The 21,796-nt window shown below is 40.0% G+C and overlaps 1 protein-coding gene across 1 annotated transcript in view; it reads right to left on the minus strand.

Annotated features, from left to right (window-relative positions):
* The window catches only part of ZNF804B (zinc finger protein 804B), a 355,194-nt gene that overhangs the window by 327,663 nt on the left and 5,735 nt on the right, over positions 1 to 21,796 (minus strand). The window lies entirely within an intron of this gene.

A 21,796-nucleotide genomic window follows, 5' to 3' on the forward strand; every position in this document is an offset into this window, starting at 1 on the left:
CTCTGTCCTTTAAATGAATGGATGTCCTGAGTCCTCCATGACAAGAGACTCTTTGTAATCTATCTCCACTGAGCGTCATGTTTGGAAGGACCTACTAATAACCTGATATTTAGTAAATGAGTATTATAAACAAGAAAACTTCTTTAGCGGTAAGTAATAGTCACCCAGAAAAAGTCAAAAATATCCAACCTGTTTTTTTACTTTTTGTTAGAGATCAGTTGCTGGACTATAAAAGGAGTAGAAACATGACCTTCAAAAAGACATCGTCAATATCTCACTACCGCCCTGTTTACATAACCACATCAGTAAATATTAAGCAAAAGGGACAGAGCCGCAGTGTATTATAGCCCCAGACTTTTTTTTAACACTGCACAGAATTTATGTATGTTTATCCAAATATCAACACAGAGGATAGAGGACTTTTACACAATTAAGTGGAGGAGCACCAATCACACTTATTAATGGAAGTGACATAAGGTGCTGCCAATCTAGTGGGAGTTGTAGTCACAAACCACCCTCAGTGACACAAATGAACAGATAAGACCATACACCCCTTTTAAGTACCCCACCACACTAGTGCCACCAGTTCTGTGGTCCCCCAGCCACACAAGACGAGGTGCTAGTATGTATGGCACGTCACTGCTGCGACTAGTGATTGGGTGCAGCAGTCACAAGCCGGTATGTCACATCATTGCTACAGCGCTGTAAACCGCGCTTATTTGTGTTTTTAGCCTATATGCACAAATATGGGGCAGCAACAATAAAAATAACCCTTGCAACAATATGACCAACTATATTCTAATAATGTAATAACTGTTGTGTGTAAATGGGCAAAATTATTATTTTCATTGGCGTTGAGCTTTTTTTTAGACCGCATTCATAATACTGGCACACTTAGGTGTCTTTATTACCGTCACAATACCCAGACCTTCGTGGGTCCGCTGATCCGGACTTATATCCTCATAGGTTATAACTAAAATGCACCGGTATTGCAGATATCTGAAAGATTCCTAAATCTACATAAAAAGTTGGGTATTTTTGATAATATTTTGCTTTACTATTTTTGCCAGGCTAGGTTATTTATTTTTGTTTTCTCACCTAACATACAAAGCTACCAGAATTCTGCTGGTTACAATTAGAAACAGACAACGATTTGTCTTCACTCTGCTGTCGCACATGTAACCTAACAGCTTAGTTCAAAGGGCGGCCATAGGCATAAATTAGCCCAATGGGCTAAGTGAGTTTTTATGTCATTAAAAAAAAAAGGGGACAAGCGGTTTCCAGATACCACTGCTGCTGCTTATCTCCCAAGGATTGGGCAGGTTAAATTATTTTCCTGGGCACACATACCTTAGAGGCATCCAGTGCAGCTACTATTTGGCCCTTGGGTAGACGTGGGCCAGTCCTGGTTAGCCCCATCCCCTTTGCTATTAAGTGGCGATAACTTATATAGAACTCCCCTCTTCCCAGAAACTATATTGTGAGCAAACAAGGGGCGAGGAATTGGCCTAAGGGTCATGGCAAGGAGGTAGAGGGGAAAACAAACATCATGTCTTGGGTGGCAAAACTCTGCACCTTAATGGGTTGGCCCATTTTGATATTTCCTCTTCTGTGTATGCCACTGATTCCTACTTTGCGCCTTCTTTCTTCTTTTCCACTCACAGTAGACATTGGGGAACCATTAGGGTGCAGTCCCATTTTGCAGAGGTACGTTTTGGGACGCCTTAGGCTGCAGAGCTCTGGGGTGACTGTAACCTCTGCGCCGCCTTTAATTATGCAAATGTCTATAGCTATTTTTAATTGTCATACGAACTCCCATAATGCATTGCTCTCAGTTAACTGGAGACAGATTAGGGCCCGTTCACATCGTCACATATACATTGGGGCATTCCGTTCTTCTGCTCCATTAGAGGATCAGAACAAGGGAATGCCGGACGCAACGGTTCCATCGCAACACGGACACCACCGGCGGCCGACGGAACCCATTGACTTTAATGGGTTCCGTCAGCTGTCCGTTGGGGGTGTCCGTGATTTTATCGGAAACAATAGCGCAGCATGGTAGTCTCTGCTAGATCTGTGATGGAGGCTGCTAACGGAGCCGCCAATGCAGATGTGAACAGGCCCTAACAATGGCACATTTTGTTATGGTGTTTTCTCAACCTTTATTATTTAAATTTTTTTTTCTTTTATCGTCTGATAATCCAAAATATCACATCATCCGGCACATACTGTATGAGGTCTGAGCTTTCTAAGACATAAACACCAGTTCTGATCTCCAGTCATTCAGTAGTTAAACTCTCTCCTGTCGCTTCCATCGCAATCTTCTCCCCTGCAGGACCTTTTCTAACAATTATATCTAACAGGATTTCCACCTCCTCTGACCAATACACAGTTCAGCTGCCTGACTCCGCAGCCTGGCCTGACAGATTAAGCCAGCTGGACGTACCGCAAGAAATCCATGCAACCTGCTGGCTCAATTTGTCATATAGCTGTAAATATATTTTCTTCAATAACGGTATTTATCGCAAAATAAAAAATATCACAAGACCCAAAAAATAATTCCATTGTATCACTGGGATGTTTATCTAGAACATTAAATCTTCAACCACTAGGATAATTAAAGACAATGCGGCAGATTTATTACGACTCGCATTCCATACGCCGGTTTTAATAACTCATTCGCTGGAGTGCGATGCGACTTACCTCTTAATAAATGTGTTGCATCTTTCCGCTGTGGATAGCCGTATACCAATTGTGGCGTGACGACCTTATCCATCCCCATCACATAAAATTAAAATAAAGACATACTCACCTCACCACTTCTCTTCTCCCCACCGAGTCCGCTCTGGCTCCCTCTTCCGCTGCGGCTCAATCAAGGTACTGCTGCTGGGCAGCGTCACAACCTATGCGACACAGCACTCAATGTCATGAGTGATGTATGTGAAGCCGGACAGCGTCAGAGCCTTGAAGAGTCGTGGCATGAAGAGGAAGCCGCAGCGGACCTGGTGGGTAGAAACGGAGCGGTAAGTTAAGTATAAATATTGAGGGGCTTTTTTATGGTCCTATGGTGAAGAGGAAGGGGGAGGGGGTTAGTCAGATCAGGGAAGAACCAGGTACGAGGCCTGGCATGGGCCTATTCCTTGCTATGTGAGTTGGCGTAGATTTCTACTATCATTTACACCAGTTTTCTGGGGTAAGTTATAATAAATTTGTCTTCTAGCAGAGACCCCGCTCCCTTTGGCTAAGCTCAGACCCTTTTTCCCCACTTTAGGAAAGTACCGAGAAAAGTAAAAAGTTGCACTCTTGATCAGCTTATTTTCAGGGTGCCCTTCTTACAAATGGGGGAAACCTTTTTAATGGGTTTGTACACCTCTGAAAGCATTTTTTTTTTTTTTATAGCTCATAGCTTTTTATTATATAAAAATGCAAAAATAATCTTGATTAAAAATATCTTCCTATTTTGTGTCTACAGCTCCTATGCAGCACTATGTGTCTCCATGGTAACAGACTACGGAAACACACTGTGTAGTCAGATCCTGCAGTATCTCTTCCTACTATCTGTCCCCTACTTTTTGCTAATCTAACAAATGTGTTTTATCAAGAAGTAGGGGACAGATGGTAGGGAGTGACACTGCAGGATCAGACTACGAAGGGTTTATTTGTAGTCTGTATCCATGGAGACACATAAGTCTGCATAGAAGCTGTATGTACAAAATGATAGGAGATTTTTAAGACTATTTACAAAGTTGCTCCATTTTTTATTTTAGGGGCACTGGAGCTACTAACAAAAAATGTTGCAACGGGTACAATGCCCGAAAATCTCTGAATGGTTCCAAAGGGTTTGGCAAAATTATACAGTTCCAAAGCGCCTGCGTTTTTTAAAATGGTGGCGGCCGAAGTTTGCAGACTCCGCAGATTTGATCTTCTGATATGCATCTATCACATTTTAGAACATAATTTTAGACTAAATTTATATTTAAAATTCATGAGCATTAAATTTGCCAGAAATTTTCACACCAGAATAGGATTGAGAAAATTCCCAGATGAACACAGCAGTGGCACAATGATTCTAGGCTATGGCAACCCAGAGACGTCAACTATCTACAGCAATATAATGTAAAGCTCTGGCTATGGGCAACGATGTGATGGTAAATGATTGATGGGCAGCTGCATCTGGTCCATACCGTGATGGGCGGGAGACTTGTCACAAGTGCCGGTTGTGAAGTCATCATATGTAGATCACATAGAAATGCACCTGAGCGATGGATTAAAACTGGATGGATTGCACCATGCAGTTTTAATCCATCGCTGGAAATTATAATGTTTCCAGGAAATTAAGAATTCACTGAGAGTACGTGTCTGCTCCGATATTCATCTCTCCCGTGCTGCCGTCTTTGTATGTGGAACTGGTTTTTGCACACGACGCTTTTCATCTCTTAGAACGTAACCCAGTATTGAATTCTGGATTAGATCACCTAGTTTTTCAACTTGTTATGTTCACATTGGGAAACTAATCCAGCATTACACGTGGATTAGTTCTCCGTTTTCTTCACATATACTATTTGACTCTGGGATTTATCTCTAGCTAAGAAAAGAAACAGTAGTTATATTGATTCTCTGTCCCCAAAATAGTATTTAGCCTCCAATTCAAAAGTAAGAGTGATTAATGTGCACGCAATGCCTGTGAATAGTGGCTTTGTATATAATACATGAGGGGGAAGTGGGTATACAGTATGATGTGTCATCTCCTGGGTACTATTATTGTATACGTGCTATGTATGTACAATGTAGACATCACTACTTTTGGATATAAAAAAAAGAATAGGGAAGGTATTTGTGGGGCACTGCCCATGCTACAATTCTGCAAGTGCCCTTTTTGCATATGATCAGCCACAGTTACCCATAACAGTGCCAGCTATTGTGCCCCATGACAGTGCCAGCCTTTGTGCCCCATGACAGTGCCAGCTATTGTGCCCTATAACAGTGCCAGCCATTGTGCCCCATGACAGTGCCAGCCATTGTGCCCCAAAACTTTGCCAGCCATAGTGCCCCATAACAATGTCAATCACAATAATCCATAATGGTGCTAACCATAATGCTCTCATAACAGTTCCAGTCATAGTGCCCCATAGCAGTGCCAGTGACAATAATCCATAATGGTGCTAAGCATAATACTCTTATAACAGTGCCAGTCATAGTGCCCCATAACAGTGCCAATCACAATAATCCTTAATGGTACTTAATATAATGCCCCCATAACAGTGCCAGTCATTGTGCCCCATAACAGTGCCATGACAACAATCCATAATTGTCCTAACCATATTGCTCTCATACCAGTCCCAGTCAAAGTGCCCAATAATAGTGCCAGTTACAATAATTGATAATGGTGATAGCTATATGCTCTCATAACAGAGGTAGTCACAATAATCCATGATGGTCCTAACCATAATGCTCTTATAACTGTGCCAGCGATACCATAACGGTCTTATAACAATGCCAGTCATAGTGCCCCATAACAGTGCCAGTCATAGTGCCCCATAACAGTGCCAGTCACAATAATCCATAAATATGCTTACAATAATGCTTTCATAACAGTGTCAGTCATAATAATCAACAATGGCGCTAGCCCCAGTGCTCTCCTAACAATGCCTGTCAGAATGCCCCATAACAATGGCGGTTACACTGACACCTTAATGAACCGTAGAAGAAAAGTGGGCACCACAACTATAACATAACAAATGACACCAACACAGTACCAGCCAAAGTGCCAACATAGCAGTGTCAGACATTATCCCCTCATAATATTAAAAGTAAGATTAATCCATAATGGTGGCAGTCACAGCCATAGTGCCCCCATAACAATGTCAGCAATAGTCCCCTCATGTCTTCAGTGGCAGTGACTGTGCTATCAAAACAGAGCAGAGTATTTACTGTTGTTCTGGAATTATATTCATGAATTCAGAAAATCAGGGTGCGTTTATAATGGAAGCCACAACACAGTGCTGGATTAATTGAAAAATTGACTCTGGTGGCGCCCGTCAGAGCTGATTGACTTACAATGGGATACGTCAGTTTTCGTCGAGGCTTCCCTCATTTTGATGGGAAAAATGGCGCTACACGCTCCACTATTTGCCCTATCAAATTTGACAGAATCTGCGAAGGAGGCTCAGTACACAGCCCCAACTGAAAAGTGACAGGAAGTGTTAGCCGATCGTGAGTGCTTAGGGATCATTCTGAAAATTGCAATATGTCAAGATTTATTTTAATATATTTGAAATTAAACATTTAAAAAATATTACCAAAACTATTAAAAAGAAATGTTTATCATAAAAACTTGATTGAAACAATAGATGATGGATTTGTTTAAATAACTTTCAGAGTTGGCTGAAACCCAACTCCCGTTTCCCCAACAAATTATAGCGTAGTGCCTCCTGCACTATATACGGCCTGGAAAAAACTACAAATACCGTATTTCACCACTGGGGAAAGTGGTGGCAAAAATGAGCATTTTCAGCATTTTGCAACATAGATGTAAAGCAAAACACTGGTGTAAGGGAACCCTTAACCAATGATATCATTCAATTTTAAAATGCTTTTTTTGTACTGAAATATTACAAATGATTCACCTCCATTCTTCACGTTACACTCCGAGTATATGCGATGGTTCTGCCGACTCTCAGAATAATTAGCAGCTGAAATGATTGCTCTGCCTTATAAAGTAAATTTTATCATCTTGAAACATAATTTGATCCCCTTTAGTGTGTGAGCTGTCACCTTAAGAAGTGGTTTTATGGATTAAATATTCAATTTAATGACATAATTGAGAGTTGATTTAATAGTTTACTTAAACCTGTCGCTCTTTGTAGCATCTCTAGTACAGTTTAAAATAAAGCAATGTGATCTATCTTTATGGGAAAATTATTAAAATATTCTTGGCACAGATTAAATGAGTTGTGAATCAGACCAAGGCCTATTTTCCTCGTTATCCCGAGGACAGGGGTTTTTCCTTTTGAAAAGTAATTTCTCACACTTGCACTAGGGGGCGCTGCAGATGTCTAGGACTCTCTGTTCGCATCGTAGTTTAAGGCCCTGTGGATGTTTCCTGGTTTTATGTTAATAAGCCTTATTATCCATTGAAAAGTTGTTCAAATTGAATTTACAATATCTCTGCTTGCTGTCAGCAATAGAATAATTGATTGTTTACATCCAGAGGCTGAAAACCTGCCCTGATAATGTGCTGCTCACACAGATGCAAGACTCGTTACAAGAGAGTACTCTGATACCATCAGGATAACCACTGTCCATGTGTCCTATTAAATCATAGGAATGCCACGGGGGGTCCCTGCTCGGAACCCCCTCTATAAGCCAAAGCAGAGAGCTGCTGACAGACCATGTACAACATGAATGGCCATTCATCTGAGTGAAGGCCATGTAATATTAAATTTGACTTCCAGCTCTCGGATTTAAGGGATATGGGATCCTCGAGATCAGGGGATGAGCTGATCTCCATGAGTGCTGCTGCTGGAACCAGCTGTTATCTCTGGGGGACGGGGCTGCAGGAATAGTATTGCTGCATATACTTTAAATGAATTAAAACTGGGGATAACAGAACAGGAGAAGGACCTGGGTATTCTGGTTACAAGTAAGATAAGCAGCAGCACTCAATGTCAAGCAGCAGCTGCAAAAGCAAATAAGTATCTAGGGTGTATAGAAACAGAGATAATAACCTGTAACCCAATGTAATATTGCCCCTCTATAAATCCCTTGTAAGGCCACATCATTAATATGGAATTCCGTTTTGGGCTCCACATTGTAAAAAGGGCATAGGAGAACTGGAGAGGGTTCACAGGAGGGCGACTAGAATATGAAATAATGGGATGCGAGGTGTCCCTGACAATGAAAGGCTAGAAAAATTGCTCAGCTCCATAGCTTTATAAGTGATCTTAATGACATGTATAAATATATGATTGGTTAATACGACACAAATAGCACGTGATTTGTTCTTGCCAAGGACTCTACAAAGGACGAGGGGACATTAATTGCGTGTGGAGGAAAGGAGATTGAGACATTAATATAGGAAAGGGTTCTTTACAGTTAGAGTAGTAAAATTTATAGAATGTCTTTCCCCAAGAGGTAGAAATGTCAGATTATTTGTCGGCATTCAAATGTCATTGAGGGTTATAATTAATCTAGCAATGAATGACAAATAATTAATCAAGAAAGGTTGAACTTGATGGACCGGTTTTCCAGGAAGAGGGAATAGAATAGGGAATATAACTTGACCCGCTACAGCTGAAATCCCACGTGCAGACCATACATAGGTTGCACACCCCTAAGGCCATACTGAGCTTGCCAGCCCATAGCAAGAAGAAATACTAAAGTTATACCTTTCTGGTTAGAACGGGTTCCCATGTGATCTTGGCGCAATCACCCCATACATGTTCAATAAAGTCCACCCCACCTGTAAAGCCGGACAGTGCATTTCATCTAATATTTGGGTTTTATTTTGGAAATGAAATAGCCGTGCAGCTGTCCAGGAAAGTGCCTCATAGCCGATGATTGGCATCTGATAAAGTTTAATGGCTTCTATATAATTTTAAAGCATGCCTAGCAGAGGTAATTGGATATTATCGAGCCTGACAAAAAATTGGCAGATATCAAAGCTGTGGAGGCTCCTGGCCCAAGCAAATCTATCACTTATTTTCACATACAGCGGGTTCCTTTTTCTAAGAGCTAATCAATAAAATCATTCCATTTTCCTTTTCTGTTTCATTGCAATTTGAAATTAAAATCATATTGACAGGCTTGCAAATTCCTGATGCCCTTATCGCATATCAGTTACACGCGAACAGTGAATGAGGACGCAACCCGGGTCCATCTGGCCACCAAATTGCCATCTGCCAAGCAATTTAAGATAGGAGGATTACTGTAGGTTTAATTACAGACTTCAAAATGTATAAGACCGGCCCTGGCAGCAGTGATTATGCCGGCACGGAGGGCCCTCTGTATACCCCTGCTCCACCTACATCATACTTTGGCTTCCATTCTCTCTCTTGATTCTCAGCAAGAAAAAAATAAAAGAAAGAAATTAACACTTTTTTCCGGTAACGTCCCCTATATCTTTGCAATATTATATTTTTAGACCTTTAACGCTAATCTGCAGTCTCAGCAGAATTTCTATGATTTCCAATTAGAATAAGTGCTGCGGCGGCATTTACATTTCTTTTTTTTTTTACTCTTATTTCTGTAATGGGATTTTACACACAGTGTTTCAGAATGAACTGTTCTGTCACTTACAACTGCCAATATTCTTATCCTTTGCCGGATGACCCAGTAATAGATGCTATAAAGTGAATTATTACAGGTTTTTATGTTTTTTTGTTGATAATTTTTGTTAGACAGGAAAGATTTGCAGACAAATAATGGATAGATAAATAGACAGACAGACCGATCGATCGATGATGGATAGATAGATAGATAGATAGATAGATAGATAGATAGATAGATAGATAGATAGATAGATAGATAGATAGATAGATAGATAGATAGGTATGAGATAGATAGATAGATAGATAGATAGATAGATAGATAGATAGATAGATAGATAGATAGATAGATAGATAGATAGATAGATAGATAGATAGATAGATAGATAGATGATAGACTAGATAGATAGATAGATAGATAGATAGATAGATAGATAGATAGATAGATAGATAGATAGATAGATAGATAGATATGAGAGGATAGATAGATAGATAGATAGATAGATAGATAGATAGATAGATAGATAGATAGATAGATAGATAGATAGATTCAGGAAATGTCACTGTGCAGATGTGTCCTCTCTTACCTTTTCTTGAATTTGGTTTACAACTCCAATTTCTCATGAAACAAATTCAATGCAATATCGTGACATTCTAACAAAACCCTTGAGAGGCTGCAATGCACATTACAACCACTGGGTGGCCACACAGACGCATATAGCATCAACATCTCGTGACATTGTGAAATTATATTTTTTTAAATGTGTTCATCTCTCGCCACACATCTCAGGATATGTTTAGATATGAGGATAGGTAAAGAAGGACACATCTGTACCTCACCGCCCGTAGTAATAATGACAAATAGCTCTTTGGTTATACTTCTTTTGCCTACTATCTACATGCACTACAATATTTTCAGGATGGTTTCGGGGATAGTGATAGTATTCCTGGTGGTCTAGAGTGGTTTATCGGTTAATGCCCAATATCTCAGGTGGTCTACGGTTATGAAGGGATTAATATTGATGAATAGCCATTATTTAGTGTGGTGGTCTAGGATAGCTATGGATAAATCTCTAAATATTTACCTGGAGGTCTACGGTAACTTAGTGGTTGGCTCCTAGTATTCTTGGTGGTATCTGATGGTGAAGGGGTAAGGGCCTGTTCACATCAGCGTTGCCCTTCCGTTGAGGGGTTCCACCGGAGGTTTCCATCGGGTTAACCCCTCAAGGGAAAGGCAAACTGAAACCTTAGCTTCCGTTTCCCTCACCATTGATATCAATGGTGATGGAAACTATGTTAAAGGTTTCCGTTTGTCACCGTTGTGACAGGGTTCCATTGTTTTGACAGAATAAATTGCGCAGTTGACTGCAATAAAACGACGGAACCCTATCACAACGGTGACAAACAGAAACCATTAGCTTGGTTTCCATCACCAATGAGTTCAATGGTGAGGGAAACGGAAGTTAAAGTTTCAGTTTGCCTTTCCGTTCAGAGGTTAACCCGACAGAAACTTCCGACGGAGCCCCTCAGCGGAAAGAAACGCTTATGTGAAAGGTCCCTAAACGGTGGTGGTCTAGGAAAGGAAAGTGTAACTATAATTTCATTTAATCTAAAAAGATTCAGAAGTCTTTATGGGAGTCTGTACTGATACAGAGCTCCAAATCCTCTGCTTTCTGTCAGCCAGATGAATTATAAAATTCTGTCTGCCTGAAGCTGCCACTAGAGGGAGCTCACTGCATAGGGATTTATACAGCATCCATGGGACTAAATTATAAATCAGTATGCAGTATCTCCCCCTAGTGGTGGCAGAAGGATTAAACTTGATCAGGGTTTTCAGGTACTAGGGAACCTCATCTATAACCCTATGCTGGTTTGGGGTAATAATAGTCTTTATATCATTATTTAATCCTGTTGGTATGGCAAAGGAGGGGTGCTGGGATTATATTATATTATACGACTATACTATAGATACTAATAACAGGATATTTCTATAGTGTATAATGCGGTAAGGCTGCGCAGGATGCTGCGTTGATGGATATTTCATAGTATTCTTTGTTTCTTCAGATTAGGTTTGGATTTAAGTAGTAAACTTGCTGAGGGCTGCATTAGTGAAGAATATGATATTGATAATGTGATATGGTATTATTATCATACAATGTGACATTCAATATAACATTTATGGTCTCAGTAAAGTATATCTGAAGAGTGTATTGAAGAGAATGTAGGATATTAAAGATTTATTAAAAAGAAAAACATGTGGACATCTTTCCTATAAAATAAATATTCTGACGTCATATAAACAGCATTTTACACAATATATTTTAGCAGTCGAATCCCTCTTTATGAGCCAGATTGGAGAGCTGCTGCAAACAGAATCTCTCGCTCTGGCGGGCTTGGCCTGTCTATGTATTACTAAATGCATTGCCGCCATGTAATACTACATTTGTCCTGCAGTGGCCGCTGCAGGGGAAATGTATTTCTGGCTGGAGCTTTCCTTAGTGATTATTACAACTGATTGCTGGAGGTTTATGAGTTGTGGCAATCCGCTGATCGCCAGGTCAGCAGCAATATAGTAAGAGGTTGCGTGTCGAGACAAGCCTTTACAAGTAATGTCCACCATTCTATTTTTTAGGTCCAAAATTCTGTGCCATTTAATTTCATAATATATCTGTATAGAGGACTTGGTAAATGATATAAGTCTAGCTTCATGGAAAACCTGTTTAATTTTGGATCCCCATAATAACCAGGTCAGACTTCCTCCATGATACCTCCAAGAAGTCCAACAATGGAACAGTGCTGGCACCATATAGACACCAAATAGCCCCTCCAGTCTGACTCATTTACTTTACCCCCCGTAGCCCCTACTGTAATGCCATGCAGATAAAAATCGGCTTTTTGGAAGCCATAATGGTTCTATATTTACATTCAACCAAAGTGATTTCTAAATTTTCTGCCAGTTAAATTGTCCTCGGGGAAACATCTGCATGAGATTTCAGCCGCCCCATTTCTTCTAATATCTTTTGACAGTTTGCTCTACTCCTGACAGAACATGTATCAAAGGGCAAATTCGAGAACTTGACACGTTCTTTGATACAATTGGTAAAAAAAAATTAAGGCATTAGAAAAAAAGTATAAGAGAATTTAGGGTTTTACTAGGAATGAAAAATAGAGTTAACATAAATCTATCTATCTATCTATCTATCTATCTATCTATCTATCTATCTATCTATCTATCTATCTATCTATCTATCTATCTATCTATCTATCTATCTATCTATCTATCTCATATCTATCTATCTATCTATCTATCTATCTATCTATCTATCTATCTATCTATCTATCTATCACATATCTATCTCATATCTATCTATCTATCTATCTATCTATCTATCTATCTATCTATCTATCTATCTATCTATCTATCTATCTATCTATCTATCTATCTATCTATCTATCTATCTATCTATCTATCTATCTATCTATCTATCTCATATCATCTATCTATCTATCTATCTATCTATCTATCTATCTATCTATCTATCTATCTATCTATCTATCTATCTCATATCATCTATCTATCTATCTATCTATCTATCTATCTATCTATCTATCTATCTATCTATCTATCTATCTATCTATCTATCTATCTATCTATCTATCTATCTCATATCTATCTATCTATCTATCTATCTATCTATCTATCTATCTATCTATCTATCTATCTATCTATCTATCTATCTATCTATCTATCTATCTATCTATCTATCTATCTATTATCTATCATCTATCTATCTATCTATCTATCTATCTATCTATCTATCTATCTATCTATCTATCTATCTATCTATCTATCTATCTATCTATCTATCTATCTATCTCATATCTATCTATCTATCTATCTATCTATCTATCTATCTATCTATCTATCTATCTATCTATCTATCTATCTATCTATCTATCTATCTATCTATCTATCTATCTATCTATCTATCTATCTATCAATTCAATTCAATTCAATTCAAAGAAGCTTTATTGGCAGGACCAAATACATATTAGCATTGCCAAAGCAAGTAAGAAGTAAGGGAATGAGGGATAGGGACTGAGGGCTTGGGGATAGGGACACATCTAGGGTCGGGGTTATACAAGTCCATGGCATATCATGTCTCTCTCAGTCCATGGCATGCAGTGACATATTGTGCCGCTGTGCCCACTGTGGTTTCCTCTTCACCCAGCAGGATGTAGAGTTTCTCTTCCTCTTCCATGGAGCTGAAGTCCGGTAAGAGATCAGAGAGTCTCCTGAAGTGAGTGTCCCTTACTGCTGAGTATTTGGAGCAGTGTAGCAGGAAGTGGGCCTCATCCTCCACGGCCTCCTGGTCGCACTGTTGGCACAGTCGGCTCTCCCTGGGCTTGTAGGTCTGTCTGTGGCGCCCGGATTCGATGAGCAGGTTGTGGGCGCTCAGTCTGTAGCGGCTCAGGATCTGTCTGTCTCTGTGGTTTGGCAGTTTCTCCAGATATGGCGCCAGTTTATATTCCCGCTGTAGACTCCGGTATATTGTCAGTTTCTGGGATGTCTTTATGTCGTTCCTCCAGTCACTGATATATTCCTCTTGGCCTTTGTTTATTGTCTATATCTATCTCATGATTGCCAACTTTAGAAAAGGCACATTACCTTACACCTCACCCATTTATATTGGGCAATCCCTCCAAACACCAGCATTTGAATCACGTGCCAAAAGACATACCACCCCAGGCCCCCGAAATTCATGCTGCAGACCCTAGACCAGACCCCCTAAATACAGATCCCAGATCGGACTCTGCTGATACTCACCTCTCCTCCTTCCAGCAGCTTGTATTCCCCTCTACCCCCGGCATCAGTACGTTGTCTGCGGCGGCGCCCAGGAGTGAAGAGGACTGCGGGAACGAGGAGAGGACCAGCACCTGGGAGATCAGTTTATAATGATTGATTTCACTAAATATGAGCTATGTATTATGATGTTCTGCAGCAGCTGAGCTGTGTATAATGATCTGACATGCGCCGATGTAGCGCCGCTTATCTCTGTATAATTGTCAAGTTTTGACATCAGAATGTAATTATTTATACAAATACTATATTATTTAAAGACATGTAAATATGAAATTTCCATTGACGTTCATAATAATAGTAATAATAATAATAAAAAAATAATGATAATAATAAAATGTTAAGGATTTTATTCCCCCCCCCTCCAACACAGAAGCCAAAGACATTTGAAAGTCATCATGAAACAAGCAGATCCTCTTACGTAGGTTTCCATACACATGACATTTGATCAAGATGACTTAATGCTTCAATAATTTCAGATAGAGAAGCCTGAAGTTTACTGACATTTCATGCTCTTAATAATGGAACACCTCCTGGAGTATTGCCGAGCGTATTTATATCCGGCAGCAGCCCACCGTAAGGGTATGTTCACACGAGGGCGTCCGTAACGGCTGAAATTACGGGGATGTTTCAGCCTGAAAACATCCCCGTAATTTCAGCCGTACCGGCATGTGCAGGCGCTTGAACGCCGCGTCAATTACGGCCGTAATTAGCGCTGCTATTCATTGGAGTCAATGAATAACGGCTCCAATTACGGCCAAAGAAGTGACAGGTCACTTCTACGCGGGCGTCTATTTATGCGCCGTCTTTTGACAGTGGCGCGTAAATATACGCCTCGTGTGAACAGACAAACGTCTGCCCATTGCTTTCAATGGGCAGATGTTTGTCATCGCTATTGAGGCGCTATTTTCGGGCGTAATTCGGGGCAAAAACGCCCGATTTACGTCCGTAAATAGGCCGTGTGAACATACCCTAATACATAATCAATTCTGAGGAAGAGCTTGGAGTCCGGAGCTCAGGCCGAGAGCCACGTGACGCACAATTAATGTGTCTCCTACACAATCCACAGTCATTCCGCAAATTAAATGCATAGAATGAGGCTAAAGCCGTATTTCCAAGCCGTAATCTATCTCCTCCGACTCATCACCAGTATGTGAATCTTTCCGAGGGCGACTCGAGAAAACTTGGGAATAAACCCAATTCTGCAAATTCGAGACTATTAAAGGAAACGCTCCCAGATATCCTCATAATAACCTATTTCCAAAAAGCAAAAATAGAAACTGAGATTTGTAAGATGGTGTAAATGTAGGAAATAGGGAATATGTACGAGTAGAATTACCCAGAAGACTCATTAGATTGTGGGTCCGAAATGAGATAAAGATTTTAAAGGAGCACTCCAGATAAAACTCATACACTGTGCGGGGGCCTGAGGGGGTCCTGCACAGTGTATAACACAGTGTAATCGTTTTCCCAGGGTTGTTCCTTTATACATTGCTCTTAAAGGGTAACTAAACGTTTAACAAACGTCATAGTGACATGTCAGAAGTTTTGATTGGTGGGGATCCTAGCACTGAGACCCCCACCAATCGCTAAAACGAAGCGGCAGAAGTGCTCGTGTGAGCGGTGAGCCACTTTGTTTCTGTACTGATTTTTCCGGAAATCGATGTAGCGGTGTATGGACTTAATAGAAAGTCTATGAGCCCGTACAGTACTATAGCACTACATCGGCTTTCCGGAAAAAGCCGAACAGAAACGAAGCAGCTCAGCGCTCACACAGGCTCTGCGGTACTCGGACCCCCAACAATCAAAACTTTTGACATGTCACTATGACCTGCTGTCAGAAGTTTGTTGAACGTTTAGTTACACATGGTAACAAATTCATTGTATAAAGATGTAGCAGAGCTCAGATTGTCATATGGCAAAATATAATCAGGGTTTTTCATAGGACTGCAGGAAGAGTCGTAACTAGGATTTCCTTCAGATTCAGTTCTCTACCCAGTACAAAGCCTGATATAGGCAGAGTGGCTTGTTTGCACCTCCTGGCACTCAGCACCTGGGGCACATGCCCCACTAGGTAGACCTACTACAATATCTTAGAGAGGTAGTCTGCTTTAGACAATTTTATATGCCCTATTAAGAGGATCTGTCAGCTCTCCCGTCGGTTTTAGTTTAGTATTCACCATAAATCAATACTTATAAGGCTGGATTCACACGACCATGTTACGTCCATAATGGACAGACGTATTTCGGCCGCAAGTCCCGGACCGAACATAGTGCAGTACGGGACAGTTGTCCTGCAGCGAGGCAGGGACTCCTAGCGTCGTACATAAGTATGTTGCTAGGAGCCCGGCTACCTGCACTGTGTTCGGTCCGGGACTTGCGGCCGAAATACATCCGTCCATTACGGACGTAACATGCTCGTGTGAACCCAGCTTAATTCTACATTTTGTCATTCCTCTGTTATTACTCCTCGCAATTTATGAAAAATAGATAGACAGACAGATAGACAGACAGACAGACAGATGATAGATAGATAGACAGACAGACAGACAGACAGACAGACAGATAGATAGATAGATAGATAGATAGATAGATAGATAGATAGATAGATAGATAGATATGAGATAGATAGATAGATAGATAGATATGAGCTAGACAGATAGATAGATAGATAGATAGATAGATAGATAGATAGATAGATAGATAGATAGATAGATAGATAGATAGATAGATAGATAGATAGATAGATAGATAGATAGATAGATATGTGATAGATAGATAGATAGATAGATAGATAGATAGATAGATAGATAGATAGATAGATAGATAGATAGATAGATAGATAGATAGATAGATAGATATGAGATAGATAGATAGATAGATAGATAGATAGATAGATAGATAGATAGATAGATAGATAGATAGATAGATAGATATGTGATAGATAGACAGATAGATAGATAGATAGATAGATAGATAGATAGATAGATAGATAGATAGATAGATAGATGATAGATAGATAGATAGATAGATAGATAGATAGATAGATAGATAGATAGATATGAGATAGATAGATAGATAGATAGATAGATAGATAGATAGATAGATAGATAGATAGATAGATAGATAGATAGATATGAGATAGATAGATAGATAGATAGATAGATAGATAGATAGATAGATAGATAGATAGATAGATAGATAGATAGATAGATAGATAGATAGATAGATAGATACATAGATAGATAGATAGATAGATAGATAGATAGATAGATAGATAGATAGATAGATAGATAGATAGATACATAGATAGATAGATAGATAGGTAGATACTATAATGCAGGGAAAATTTCAGACACATGAATGAATTAAAGGCTTAGGCAGTTGTTTCCACCAGACATCTTTCTAGATGAAGTTGGGAGCAGTGAAAGTGCTGATGTAGCAGAGGGGGGTTGGTTGTGGTAGATACTGAAAGCTCTACTCAGACCAAGTCAATCTGTTAATGTACTTCCGGACAATATTGATCCACAGGGCTGGTGGACGGGTCACTGCTTTTTGTGGGGTCATCTCCTGGCCAAACACACAGGGTCAGGTAAAGAATAATGCAGTGCTGTCAGTAGTGAATAGAGATCAGCATATGAAGACATGTGTACAGACATGATGTTTAGATTGTCAGCTCCTGTGGTCAGGGTTCTCTCTCATTTGTCGTATTGAGGGAGAGTAGCGGTAATACACAGTCCTCCCACGACTACTGTACCACAACCGTGCCACGACTGCAATCAAACCTGAGTACAGCCCGCTTGTACCGGTGATTACCAGTCAGCAAATACTAGTAAAACAATAACAATTGTAAAATAAAATATTGTAAAAAATAAAAATGTTTAAAGAGATTATTCAGGATTGTAAAATTGATGGCCTCTCCTTAGGATAGGCCCTCAATACTAGATCGGTGGTGGTCCAACTCTCGCAATCCCTGCCGATCAGCTGTTTGTAGGGGCCACGGCACTCCTCTTCACTGTTTATATCGGTTTTAGTCTGGTTTGTACTTGCAAACGCCGTTACCTACATTGTGGCTACGCCTGGTATTGCAGCGATGTCCCAGGCATTTCAATGGAACCACGCTGCAATACCATCCACAGCCACTACGAAAGTAACGGCGTGTGCAAGGACGAGCCAGACTGGAACCAATGTAAACAATGAAGAGGCCGCAGCGGTCCTTTCAAACAGCTGATCAGCGGGGGGGGGGGGGGTGCTTCTAGTCGGACCCCCACCGATCTAATATTGATAGCCTGTTCTAAGAAGGAGAGGCCATCAATATTAAAATCCTGCATAATCCCTTTAAATGTCATAAAACACCATCTTTTAAATAAAATATTTTATATCACATAAATAATAAAATAACTTCCACATGTTACACATAATCATAGCAAAACTTACTATGAATATAAATCATTATTTTAGGTCAGCGACAAACAGGAGACATTCGTTACTCGCCCTAAAATCTTTTTCATACAGAATAAGCACTGAGGCTTCGTTCACATCTGCGTCAGGGTTGCGTTCAGGCGTTCCGTCGTAGCTTTTCAACAGAACGGAACCCCGACTGACACAAACGGAAAGCATAGGTTTTTAGTTTGCATCACCATTGATTTCAATGGTGATGGAGCCGGTGCAAATGGTTTCCGTTTTTATCCGTTGTGCAAGGGTTCCGTCGTTTTAACGGAATGAACAGCGCAGTCGACTACGATATCGATTCCGTCGGAAAAACGGAAACCTGCCGGAATGGTGACGAACGGAAACCATTAGCAATGTTTCCGTCACCATTGGTATCAATGGTGACGGAAACGGAAGCTGTGGTTTCGGTTTGACTTTCCGTTGCGGGGTTCACCCGCCGGAAACCTCAGACGGAAACCCGGAACGGAAAGCCAACGCTTATGTGAACAGGCACTAACATGTACGCACCCCAAAACGATACGTATAGAAAGAACAACTTGTGCAACAATGAGGCAAAAATTAAAAAGTTAACAATTTCGGGAATTCTAAGATGGAATAAATGAAGACATTTGTATGTGTAATTTAGTGTGTATTATTATTATTATTATTATTATTATTATTATTATTATTATTATTATAATATTACTTGTATTATTTATATTTTGTTAAATCTTGTGTTGTCTTTATGGCAGCATTAACCCCTTCAGGACCCACCCAGTTTTGTACTTCAGCACCCAAAGAATTTTTTTATTTTTGTCTTTCCACATTCTGATAGTCAGAACTTTTTTATTTTTGCTCCCCCACGGCTACATGAGGACTCGTTATTTGCAGGACAAGTTGTACTTTGTTAGAGCCCCCTTTTGGGGTACACACGTCTTAGCTTTTATTTTTTAAAGAATTTATAATATGGGGAAATGTAGACAAAAAACTATTTCGCCTTAGTAGTTTTTATGCTGCTTACCAATCATCTTAAATAATGGTTTATATGTATTGCACGGGTCATTAAGTTTTTTGGGGATACAAAATATGTCTATATTATTTGGTGTCTTCTAATTATTATGTAATAAAATGTATTTATTGCAAAACAAAATAGATTTATTTTTATTTTTTAATAATTTTTTTATTATATTTTTTCGCCCCATAAAGGGATCTTTTTAATCATTTTATCTTTTTTGTTATATATTTTATATTTTATTTAATACATTTATGCCAGTATATTTCCCAGTACATACACAGGCAGTTGCTATGCAGCTGCCCTAGCAACTAACGACACAAAAAAAAAAAAAGCCCCTGCGTCCTTTAATGGACCCTGGGCTCTCTGCCTATACCTTGTATGAGCACAGATCATGTCGCAGAGAATCATTGTGAAAAAGAAGCATCCCCCCCATTTGATTGACCTCTTCTATGCCATGGTCAGCATTGACCGCAGCATAGAAGGGGTTAAAACTCTGATCTCCGCCGCTAGAGCGAGAGTGCGGATATGGCAGTGCGGCGCTATCCAGGAACTTCCAGTACTATTACAGCACTATGACCGAACAGGTTAAACAAGGCCGGTATTAGGGGCTGGCAAACTGGGCAACTGCCCAAGGCACCCATTTCTTAGGGGCTTCGGAGCATGGGATCAATCTGAGTGGGGCTGAAAAACATTACACTCCAGTAGATCACAGATCCTTATGGCGGTATTATGTGAGCACTGTATGGGAGCATTATTTAATCAATAAATTGCAGGATTGCATGAGCAATATCTGACAATTTTTTGAGGGCACTCTATGGCAGTAGTTCTATTTGCATAGTATTATTTAGGCTTTGTACGGCAGCGTTATTTTATACATGCCGGTTTTGAGATGAGAAATGTTGCTATGTAATTGATGTAAATGATGTGTAATTTAAAGGGGCTCTCCAGGGTAATGGGAGTGAAAGCTGCAGTGTGATCGATTGACCTTGTCTGCTTTATATAGCCGAGATAGATTAGGTACTTGGCACTCTAGCTCAGGAGGACCCGCCATTTTCCTGCATTACACATCACGTTTTTGGCTTACGTTTAGCGCATGTGTCAGAACAGCTCCCGACGTATAAGTCGCGTGTGACCTCACCCATAGGATCCTATGTAAAAAAAAGTATACTGTGTGGTATACAATTTTTGGGGTTATTCCGCGGGTTGGAATAGTGTAGTCTACAATGATATTCTATACCTAAAATACCAATGTATATCAGCCTGACGGAGGCCAAAAGGACACTGTTTTGACCTCCGTCTGGGGCTAATGGATCCCTATGGACATGTTTAGCATATATGTCGGGAGCTTCCCTGATGCACACGCTAAACATAAGCAAAAATTTGATGTGAATAGGGCCTTATTGATTTCAATGAGAACTGTGTAATGCTTTATTTCACCTGTGGAGGAGCTGCAGCAAGGGTAGTAAGTTTACTAACAGTCCTCTAGAAAACCATAGAGCAAATATATATCACTATGAGTTCTTTTGAATGACAAACTCAGCTCTGCTACATCTATTATTTTATGTATATCTATAAATCAAAATATAACACAATACCTGCAGTTATTACACATCATCTAGGGGTATTTATACACTTTGGGTAGGTCATGCCATTAAATAGTATATTTAAAAAAAACAAAAAACTTTATTGACAACTACAATAACAAACCGTTAACTCTGTGATTTCTGTTGCTTAGTTGATGTAGGGAAGAACTGTCACAGACGGGAAGGGTTCTCGCACTCACAGCCACGTGATTGGGTTCACAAATTAAGCTTAAGATTGCTACGATATAAAGTGACACCCCGACCCGGTGTTCCCACACTCATACCTGATGTTATCATAGCTGCAGTCACACAAAGGGTTTGTGACCCTCCATAATAAGTGGGGGAGGGGGCAACACAGAAACACTATTAAATCAGGAATATCCATGAAATTACAATAGCCCTTTAAAGAGGCGGGGCTCACTGATTTCTTGCATTATTTCTTACCGGTGTTACACTTTATACAAATTTGCACACCTGGAAAAAGATGCAGGTGGTCAGGACACTTTCCCCTAGTATCATACTGCCCAATAGGGAGGCAGAAAATAAGGGCTCTGCAGTACCACCTAGTGGTTATAACTGAAGTAGCAGCACCTGAGATTTACAGATGATATAGTTCTGAAGACAGAAAGACTGACCCTAA

Source organism: Rhinoderma darwinii, chromosome 5, assembly GCF_050947455.1.
Source record: "Rhinoderma darwinii isolate aRhiDar2 chromosome 5, aRhiDar2.hap1, whole genome shotgun sequence".
NCBI lineage: Eukaryota > Metazoa > Chordata > Amphibia > Anura > Rhinodermatidae > Rhinoderma > Rhinoderma darwinii.